Here is a 12,025-nt window from a genome sequence, read left to right on the forward strand (position 1 = left end):
CGTTGCCTGGTGAAACGTTGTAGTGATCCATCGTGTAAGGAGGAGAAATGCGTACCATCACGTTTCCGACTTTGACAAAGGTCGGATTTAGCCTATCGCGAATGCGGTTTATCGTATCGCGACATTGTTGCTCGCATTGGTCGAGATCCAATGACTGTTAGCAGAATATGGAATCGGTGGGTTCAAAAGGGAACGCCGTGCTGGATCCCAACGGCCTCGTATCACTAGCAGTCGAAATGACAGGCATCTTATCCGCATGGCTGTAACGGATCGTGCAGCCACGTCTCGATCCCTGAGTCAACAGGTGGGGACGTTTGCAAGACAACAACCATCTGCACGAACAGTTCGACGACGTTTGCAGCAGCATGCACTATCAGCTCGGAGACCATGGCTGCGGTTACCCTTGACGCTGTATCACAGACAGGAGGAACTTGGGAGCACGAATGGCAAAACGTCATTTTTTCGGACGAATCCAGGTTCTGTTTACAGCTTCATGATGGTCTCATCCGTGTTTGGCGACATCGCGGTGAACACACATTGAAAGCGTGTATTCGTCATCACCATGCTGTCGTATCACCCGCCGTGATGGTATGGGGTGCCTTTGGTTACTGGTCTCGGTCACCTCTTGTTCGCATTGACGGCGCTTTGAACAGTGGACGTTACATTTCAGAAGTGTTCAGACTCGTGGCTCTACCATTCATTCGATCCCTGCGAAACCCTACATTTCAGCAGGATAACGCACGACCGCATGTTGCAGTTCCTGTACGGGCCTTTCTGGATACAGAAAATGTTCGACGGCTGCCCTGGCCAGCACATTCTCCAGATCTCTCACCAATTGGAAACCTCAGGTCAATGGTGGCCGAGCAATTGGCTCGTCACAATACGCCAGTCACTACTCTTGATGAACTGTGGTATCGTGTTGAAGCTGCATGGGTAGCTGGATCTGTTCAAGCCATCCAAGCTTTGTTTGACTCAATGCCCCGGCGTATCAAGGCCGTTATTACGGCCAGAGGTGGTTGTTCTGGGTACTGATTTCTCAGTATCTATGCACCCAAATTGCGTGAAAATGTAATCACACATCAGTTCTATTATAATATATTTGTCCAATGAATATCCGTTTATCATCTGCATTTCTTCTTGGTGTAGCAATTTTAATGGCCAGTAGTGTATATTGTGGGGCTGATTATTTGAAGGGCAGTGAATTGAAAACCAAACGTCCGTCATAACAAGACCATGGAAAGGTTCCATCCAAAATTAATCACAACTGATGTTAAGACATTTATCCCACTGGGAGGCGAGACAATCGGTTTCTGTTCTTTAGAACGCGGTCGGCCGCTGACGGATCCACAACCGCACCCACCCATGAACTGCGTCGTCCGACTGAAACCGAAGTCCACTTTGTCTGTCTTCAGGTCGCGGAAGATGTGAAAATCGGACGGTGAAAGATCCGGGTTGTACGGAGGATGTTGCAGTGTTTCCCAACCAAACCGCTGAAGCGTAGCCTTCGTCCGAGTGGCAATGTGGGGTGGGCGTTATCGTGTAACAGGATGATTCCTTTCGACAGCATTCCTGGGCGTTTTGGCTTCATGGAGTGACCCAGTTTCTGCAAAGCGTCTTCATAGCCCTGTACACTGATTGTGGTTCCATTGTTGAGAAGCTGGACGAGCAGACGACCCCTGCAGTCAAAGAACGAGGTCGTCATGATCTTACGGGTACTGATGTGAACGGCTTTGGGTTTGAAACTTCCTGGCAGATTAAAACTGTGTGCCGGACCGAGACTCGAACTCGGGACCTTTGCCTTTCGCGGGCATGTGCTTGGAAGGTAGGAGACGAGGTACTGGCAGAAGTAAAGCTGTGAGGACGGGGCGTGAGTCATGCTTGGCTAGCTCAGTTGGTAGAGCAATTGCCTGCGAAAGGCAAAGCTCGCGAGTTCGAGTCTCGGTCCGGCACACAGTTTTAATCTGCCAGGAAGTTTCATATCAGCGCACACTCCGCTGCAGAGTGTAAATCTCATTTAGCTTCACTCCAAGTTTAAACGCAGCCAAAACCCCTCAGACAAACAGAAGCTAAACGATGTCAAAGTTAGCGTAAGGAGGGCTATGCGTGAAGCGTTCAGTGAATTCGAAAGTAAAATTCTATGTACCGACTTGACAGAAAATCCTAGGAAGTTCTGGTCTTACGTTAAATCAGTAAGTGGCTCGAAACAGCATATCCAGACACTCCGGGATGATGATGGCATTGAAACAGAGGGTGACACGCGTAAAGCTGAAATACTAAACACCCTTTGCCAAAGCTGTTTCACAGAGGAAGAGCGCACTGCAATTCCTTCTCTAAATCCTCGCATAAACGAAAAAATGGCTGACATCGAAATAAGTGTCCAAGGAATAGAAAAGCAACTGGGATCACTCAACAGAGGAAAGTCCACTGGACCTGACTGGATACCAATTCTACACAGAGTACGCGAAAGAACTTGCCCCAATTCTAACAGCCGTGTATCGCAAGTCTCTAGAGGAACGGAAGGTTCCAAATGATTGGAAAAGAGCACAGGTAGCCCCAGTCTTCAAGAAGGGTCGTCGAGCAGATGCGCAAAACTATAGACCTATATCTCTGACGTCGATCTGTTGTAGAATTTTAGAACATGTTTTTTGCTCGCGTATCATGTCGTTTTTGGAAACCCAGAATCTACTCTGTAGGAGTCAACATGGATTCCGGAAACAGCGATCGTGTTAGACCCAACTCGCTTTATTTGTTCATGAGACCCAGAAAATATTAGATGCAGGCTCCCAGGTAGATGCTATTTTCCTTGACTTCCGGAAGGCGTTCGATACAGTTCTGCACTGTCGCCTAATAATGTAGTTTAGAATAATAATTTCTCTATTTCAGGAACTTTTGTGGGGAGAATTAAATGTCAGGCAGGTAATATTAATGAGATCGTAGTAATCTTCGGAAGTTACCAACGGTCACAATTAAACCACGTGTAGCAATAAGTTGAAATACTTCCGAATGCTTAAGTTCAGCTGAATTACTAGCGTGTGTACTATAAGTTGGAAATATTTAAGAAATGGCGTGTGCAGGACTTGAAATTAGAGACGAGTACTTCCACGTGGTGAGTACTGTGTGAGTCTCAATGTGTGTGTGAGACAAAGGATAAAGAGAAGTACTTGTCCATGGTATCAGTTGAGGACTCGCGTGTGTGATGAATATGTTCTTAATATTACTTTGCGTGTTATGTTTCCGTGTGACGCTTGATTCAAACTATAATACTCTGAGAGAGAAGCAAGGTGAGTCAGCCGTCTATCCAGCAACGCCACTTGGCTTGCATTGCACAGGAAGATGTGCATATATCGTCCAGAGTTCGTAGTGGGAAAGAAAAGTTACGAAGTGGGGCAGTGTCGTGTGGAACTGGGATGAATACTAATGGAAATGGGAAAGCTGAAAGTGATGTGATTATAATGTTGTGACTATTCCTTATGTTATATTCCATGTTGCAGTGTGGTGTATGTCATGTAATTTAAGTATGTGTGGTTTGCATGGGAGAGTAGCAAGGTAGTTTCAGAGGTAGTGGGTATGCATGTTCCTTTTGTACCGCTCGGTCTGGAGGAAAGTTTCGTGATGATGGTTGTGAGAGTCGAAGTGTAAGATATAGCAAAAGATCCACCATCCTATCCAGAAAGTGCACTGTAGCGTTAAAGAATTACGAGACCATAAGGTAGGGAATCACCAATGTAAAGCCATGCCCTCTGGGCGGAATTTCTCATGTGTTATTGTTGTAGGTTATAGAATTTGTGTGTTTAGGTTATAGAATTTATCGGAATAAATAAGATAGTGAAAAGAAAAAGATTGGTGGCCTTTTCCTTCGAATTGTATGTTGTCATGATATCCAGAATTTATAATGTGAGCGCCATTCGTATTCAGTGCGATGGCCACGTGTTGATAAAAGCTGTTAAATAAGAAAGAAAATGTGGTATTGCCAGTGCGTAGTGAACAGTCAGTGTTGTGTAAATTACTAATAGTCAGACGTCCGTTTCCGTTGCGTAATATCCAAGCAGGAGAATAACTTTTAACTTAATTGTGAGTACAAGAGTTCATGTTACTTGATAAATAAAGAATGAATCCACTCGCTTGGCAGACCACTCATCTTGCACGCCTGACTGCTTGGTGCCACAGTATGAGCAAGGCCTCTCAACTTCTGTAAAATATCTGGGAGTATGCGTACGGAACGATTTGAAGTGGAATGATCATATAAAATTAATTGTTGTTAAGGCGGGTATCAGGTTGAGATTCATTGGGAGAGTCCTTAGAAAATGTAGTCCATCAACAAAGGAGGTGGCTTACAAAACACTCGTTCGACCTATACTTGAGTATTGCTCATCAGTGTGGGTTCCGTACCAGATCGGGTTGACGGAGGAGATAGACAAGAGCGGCGCGTTTCGTCACAGGGCTATTTGGTAACCGTGATAGCGTTACGGAGATGTTTAGCAAACTCAAGTGGCAGACTCTGCAAGAGAGGCGCTCTGCATCGCGGTGTAGCTTGCTCGCCAGGTTTCGAGAGGGTGCGTTTCTGGATGAGGTATATATTGCTTCCCCCTACTTATACCTCCCGAGGAGATCACGAATGTAAAAATAGAGAGATTCGAGCGCGCATGGAGGCTTTCCGACAGTCGTTCTTCCCGCGAACCATACGCGACTGGAACAGAAAAGGGAGGTAATGACAGTGGCACCTAAAGTGCCCTCCGCCACACACCGTTGGGTGACTTGCCGAGTATAAATGTAGATGTAGCTTTGGGTTTCTTTGGTGGCGGGACAATGTGCAATGTTTCCACTGTTGGCTTTGCGGTTTGCCCCCGAGCATCCTCCGCAGACCCGGATCTTTCACAGTGTGATTTTCACTTCTTTGACCATCTCAAGAAAGGCATACGGGGAGGTCGGTATAAGTAGGAAGTGGAAGTGCAAGAGTGGATGCGGTTGTGAATTCATCTGCGGCCTACCGTGTTCCACTAAACAGAAACTGATTATCTCGTCTCCCATTGGGATAAGTATCTTAACTTACGTGGTGACTACTTTTGAATGGAACCCTCGCATGGTCCCGTTGTGGCGGATGATTCGTTTTCATTTGACTGTTGCTCATGTTTCTCAAAGGCAGACCTTTGTCATGTGTTCTTATTACTTCAGTCAAGTGTATAACGTTATTTTGTCTACTTCACTTCATACTTAAATATTACATGACCTGTGTTTACGTCCTTTGTGAGATCTTCATATTACCGTGTTGTGTCTCAGGTCCGTCAACAATATAGCTGCTTCGTCATATTTTTCAAACAATTGGCAGAAACCACGTTGTCTACAAATACCAATTTTCACTTCTCCTAATTAACTGGCCTTCTTACACGTTACCTTATACATCTCAGAAACCATTTCTCCTTTCCCATAAATAACTGGCCGACTTACAAGTCGTCTTGTACATTAAACTTCATATTGGCTGACTTACCTGTTTCGCTTCATTCACAACGAATCGCCTTGGCAGGACCATCCCTCGCCTATCAATCTATAATTATTTATTTCGGTGAAAACCACTTTGCCTCATTAATTGACACTTAAAAGCATTAAATATATCAATGCAGTTCGGCATAATCTTCATTTATATATTATCTCCAGACGAATTACAAGCTATTACTTTGCTTTACGACCTAATCTTTCATTCTCTATTAATTCACCATGCAGTTAGCTGGTTTAGCGCAGTTGCTTGCTCGTATTATTATGCAACTTATTTTTATTCATTATATACTCCATTACAGTAGCACTAGTAGTTTTCATATTGAAAAACATATGTTCCACTGCAGCGTTTGATATAGATGCTTCGTATTTCACTTAAATACAATACGAGTGTTTCTTAACGCTATGTTAAACTGTGTTCTGTTGCCTTTGTATCTATGGCTCCATATGTTCCATGTAGGCCGGCCGGAGTGGCCGAGCGGTTCTAGGCGCTACAGTCTGGAACCGCGCGACCACTACGGTCGCAGGTTCGAATCCTGCCTCGAGCGTGGATGTGTGTGACGTCTTTAGGTTAGTTAGGTTTAAGTAGTTCTAAGTTCTACGGGACTGATGACCTCAGAAGTTAAGTCCCACAGTGCTCAGAGCCATTTGAACCATATTTTTGTTCCATGTATTACGGTCTCTCCATGTGTACTGTCAAGTACTTGTTTTTTACCGTGCTTTGCAGAGATTTGTCATGTTGGGTTTCTTGTGATTAATTAATCATTACCTGTGTAATTATTGTCATATGCAGTATGTAATGCGATCGTCCTAGCATTTGATAGTGAAGAAGATTAAGGATGACAGATTTATTTAAGAATGATCGAAGTAGAAGAAGTAAGTGAGACGTTGGACCTAGGGAAAGCAGAAAAGGTGTGGACGGGGCCTAATCAGTTAGCGTTGGTTGCACAGAAAACACATACACTTTATTTTTAAAAAACAAAATTCTCAACAATCATTTTAAAAGATTTTACTACACTGGCGGTTGAAAGCCTTATTAGAAGAATTGAAAGTTATTGTCGGCTGAAGGCCACAAGCAATGTTACACACAATCAACGGCTGAAGGCCTGATTAAGAAAGGATTCAAAGTTATTGGGGGCTGAAAGCCACAAGCAATTTTCAGAATACTCCACGATTGAAGGCCTGAATTACAAGTAAGGAAGACAGTTGCATGTTAAAACACTAAAACCTTTTAAAACAATCTTAACGAGCTGTAACAGGCTATAGTGACGGTTGCAGGCCTTATTAAGAGAAAATTGAAAATAATTTGTCGGCTGAAGGCCACAAGCAATTAACGACTGAAGGTCGGAATTACAAGTGAGGAAGGCAATAACATGTTAAAACAGTAGGGTAAATTCTAAACAATTATGACAACTTGTCCGAATAAGACGGAGTGATCCACATACGGTGCTCCGTGGATCGACCTGAACAGCTGTGTAAACGGTGAGACAGGCAGCCAAGAGCTGTACTCATGTAACAGGATGGCAACTCACACTAGGGGTAGCTTAGGTGCCGAGTGACCAACTAACCAATCCGCCTAACGTCCGATCACCGGTACAACGATGGAATATTTCTAGACAAGGGCAAAACGACAGACAGCACCACGTCTTCAGAAACACACCCAAGACTGAAGGAAACACCAGAACCAAGGTAGATCTCCCAAGAACATATGCACCGTACAATTCAAGAGGCTGTCGAACTACACTCCGTGTCGGACAGCATCAACATGACGAGGAAAAGTACACTGCTGGGGTTGGGTTGGGTTGTTTGGGGGAAGAGACCAAACAGCGAGGTCATTGGTCTCATCGGACTAGGGAAGGATGGGGAAGGAAATCGGCCGTGCCCTTTCAAAGGACCCATCCAAGCATTTGCCTGGAGCGATTTAGGGAAATCACGGAAAACCTAAATCAGGATGGCCGGACGCGGGACTCAACCGTCGTCCTCCCGAATGCGAGTCCAGTGTGTTACCACTGCGCCACCTCGCTCGGTTACACTGCTGGAAAAATACGCTAACCTCCAGGGCAGGTAACTGGGGCGTTAGCGGCCACAAGGCAGAAAATACAGCTGGTTGCACTTCACTAATAAGAATAATATTAAATCCAAACTAACAACAAGGAGTAGAAGGTGGCTAATAGACTCCGCCAACCTGACAGACTCCACTTGTTGCGGCTGGTCTCACTGTCTCTGGGAGCATGTAACACTCCGGTTTAATCTACTGACTTATCCCCCTCGATCGGGATCTGATAGCAGCCCAAATAGATAATAATTAATGTGACCGTGTACCTAATGGGCTGGCAATCGGATTGGACTGCTACGGAGATGTTACATTCCATTTTGTCCTTCTCAAATGCTGTAATAAAGAAATGTCTGGTGCCAAGAAGAACGACAACACAGCTTCATTAATCAACAACCTATATTCATCACAAAAACACAAAGTAAGGAGACAGCCACTGCCTTCGTCGTACAGAATTAATAACGGCTAATCTCAGCACAGGCCCTTTAGTTATTCATTATCATCACACGCAATTTCTAATCACTGTATCCAACACTGCAATCCAACACTGCAATCCAAATAATGCCGGCGCGGTAGACGCGAAAATACAAATATCGGCACTGAAATATCACTGAATCACACTAGTAATTGTACTTGTTCACTTTCCCGTATATTTCTAACACAAAAGGGGTTAAACCGCGGCGATGGCCACCCCCTTTGTCGGTACGGCCTTGCATTACGGCCACCGGCCGCCCCGCGGCCCGGCCCGCAGCCTGGGTCCCACTCTACTACTGTCTCAACACTCGCTCTCGCTCTCGCAACCCGACACACAGTATCGATTGTTTGTCCTGTCGACCTGTGCTGTCGCAAAACTTATAGTAAGGGCCTACGGACCCCTTACAAGCAGCAACACGCAAACAACAGCGAGGCCCTAAACAGTAGAGGTTTCAGTGCTGGACACGGTTCACTCAAATTCGAACGTCCTAGGTTCCGTCGTCGGCTACAATCCAAAAATGGTTCAAATGGCTCTGAGCACTGTGGGACTTTACTTCTGTGGTCATCAGTCCCCTAGACCTTAGAACTACTTAAACCTAACTAACCTAAAGACATCACACACATCCATGCCCGAGGCAGGATTCGAACCTGCGACCATAGCAGTCCCGCGGTTCCGGACTGCGCGCCTAGAACCGCGAGACCACCGCGGCCGGCGGCTACAGTCCCTCGGTCTGACAGTGCCTGCACGCCACCAGCAGTCCCGGCCTGCACTCGCTGCTCCGAAGCCGAACTGCCTGACACACACGACGACCCAGAACGCAGACAGCATGTAAATAACTGCACATTAGAAACCACACAAGATACACACGGATCGACGAAGACAATCCCACAATGTCTCAAACAATGCTAAAACCAGTCACTGTGAAACAACACGGACGAATAACAAGTCGGGACAAACACAGAGAAGCCAGAAGCGTCCGGAACCGCGCGACTGCTATGGTCGCAGGTTCGAATCCTGCCTCGGGCACGGATGTGTGTGATGTCCTTAGGTTAGTTAGGTTTAAGTAGTTCTAAGTTGTAGGGGACTGATGACCTCAGATGTTAAGTCCCATAGTGCCCAGAACCATTTGAACCATTTGAACCAAGCCAGAAGTCGGAAAACCAAATGCACGTCGTCCGCTGCGACGACCGACCGAACGACCAACCAACGGTCGTTCCCACTCAAGTCAGGCACAGAAAAGATGCCAGTATAGATCGTCAACTGACAACTTATTGCCATGAGGGCACTCCGATGGACACACACACACACACACACACACACACACACACACACACACACACACACACACAGTGATAGTTGCACTACTCAAGTATCACGGTCCATTCAATCAAAACTCGCTGAATCCGGTCCTTGACATGGTCGTGCACTCTTGCGACCGCGTACTTCCGTCCGACAGTGCATGTGTGTCGTCAGCGGTCGGGCGAGTACTGGCTGTCCGGACCTCACTGCTGCTTCGTCCCAACTAAACTGCCTGACACACACGACGACTCGGAATCCTAGCCGTGGTACCAAAGATAGTACCACAGTACTGGCTATCGATAACCGCTGCTGCTGCCACTCGTGGACAAACAATAGTAGCAATTCAGTGGCAACATTAACACAAGAAGAATCGAGACGCCACTATCGCTATTACACGACGTCAAGTTCTGAACGGCAAGAACGCGAGCCGCACACGGCTCAGTAAGAGCATGAAAGAAAGAGAAGTAATACCGTCACTTAACTTTGGAATCTGGTAATCGTGTTTCCTGGCAACGTAACGAAACCAAATGTCCCCTGAGGTTGCTTGTCCATAGTATTTTTTGATACAAAAACTAACCTACACTCCTTTTCTTAGTCCTGTCTTTACATTGGCTACCTATAATGTGTTGGGGTGTGCTATTCTAATTATTAAATATGTTCCCTCATATGTTTCATAACAGTTTTTGATCTCGGAGTTTTTCTTGGAAGACCTAGGTCTTGACTGTATCAGTACCAACATGATATGTCTTTTTTAAATCTGATTATTGTATTTATCTCCTCTTTTACAACCAAGCCTCCAGATGTCAGACATTCAGACCGGTACCAAACGTTGTATGTCGATAGAGTGTCAACCAAAACAGCGATTTAGTTCGCACTATGTGCTGTCGTCCATCAGAACGGGCGTAAACGTTAATTAAAAGTAACAGCAGAACTACAGAGCACAGGAAAAGCATAACAGTTAGCAAACATAGGTGTCGTTTCCGTGGGAAGTTGGTAGAGCGTTTGATCGTTGCCGGAAGGGTAGCTCAGCGTGTCTGGTCAGAGAAAAAACTGAGTGAATGGATCAAAGGTGGACTTGAAAGGATATCATGGGACGTCCACTCCGAACAAATGCGACGAACATGGGACATGTTTATGACATGTAAACGGGCTGTTTGAGGTTCACAGCATTTTTTCCCTTGGTAGTCTGCTTTTACTTCGTTTCTTCGAAAGTAGTAAAAATTTAGAATACATTTGTAATTTCGCAGAATATGTAATCAGGACAGAAAAATACAGAAACAATTCTATCGCACGTGCGGAAGTAATGGAAATAATAATAATAATACTAATACACATAATAAAACTAATAGTAGTAACAATAAACAAAACAATAAGATCAATAATCGGTACATAACGCTAAAAAATCAGTGAAAACACGACCACACACACACATACATACACACACACACACACACACACACACTCACACACACACACACACAGTGTCACTCATTCAGGATCCAAGGCTTCACAATAATAGTTGCATACGAAGAACTGTGTGAAGCAAATAACATATAAATTACATATAACAGTTTCACGAGTAAAAAAAAGAAAAGTTACCAGTGATGTTTGGACGCGGAAGCTATGGTCTGACGACTTCACGCTCTACCGACTCACCCACGCGAAATCTATAACCAATTACTCACAGATAAGCTTTTCTTGTCCTTTTTAGTTCTGGTGTTACATTTAATTGGGGTTTACACATATTCTACTGGACGACAGCAGATAGCACGAACTAAATCGGTGTTTTGGTTGACACTCTATCGACGTACAACGTTTGGTACCGATCAAAGTGTCTAAAATCTGAAGGTTTGTGTGTTAGCTACATTTTCTTTGATTCTACTTAATACTAAATCCTTCTTTTCGTTGGCTGACTTCTCGTCTCTCTTTGGGAAACTTTCAAACTGCTCAGTGACACCAGGTACCCTTTCTACTGTTAATAATTCTTGTGGCGATATTTCCGTGGTAGAATGAGGCAGTTTTGATGACTTGATGACTCCCTCAAATTCTTCCATGTAATATACCCCAATGTGTGATGTTTCTTAGAACAATACGTTTTAGAAAGTCTGTTAAGCTCCTTCATAATTCGCTCACTCATCTACGATTCCAGGTAATATTTTGAAATGTAGATAGGTTTTATATCAAGATTATATAATACACTCTTCCATCAGTCTGGTGTAAATTGTGAACCATTGTCACTAACGATCCTATCTGGTTTACCCATGTTGATTACACAATCCATTTTGATTTTGTTTGAGACTGACTTATCTGTAAACTTTCTTAGTACGTACAGTTTTACATACTTCGACAACATGTCGAAAATAACCAAAAAAGACATTTGTATTCTCTTTGTGATGTGGGGAGGGAGCCATAGGGATCAACGCACACCCTATCCATTATTTTTGTAGAGATTATGCTATGTGTCTCCGATTTATTGCTGTAATTAGATACTTAGGTTTTTTAACACACATTACAGGAATTTAGAATTTTGTGTACGCTCTTTTCTAAGTTATTAAACAAGCAACTTTTGTTAATCTCGACCGTAAATTTCTTGGCACCAAAATGATAGTACGAAAAATGTTCAAACCATAGCAGCATTTCACTGCTATGTTCTGGGCAAAAGAGCTTCCAGTGTTGGTTTTCAGGATCTGCCCTATGATATAATACGC

The sequence above is a fragment of the Schistocerca serialis genome, chromosome 9 (assembly GCF_023864345.2).
Source record: "Schistocerca serialis cubense isolate TAMUIC-IGC-003099 chromosome 9, iqSchSeri2.2, whole genome shotgun sequence".
NCBI lineage: Eukaryota > Metazoa > Arthropoda > Insecta > Orthoptera > Acrididae > Schistocerca > Schistocerca serialis.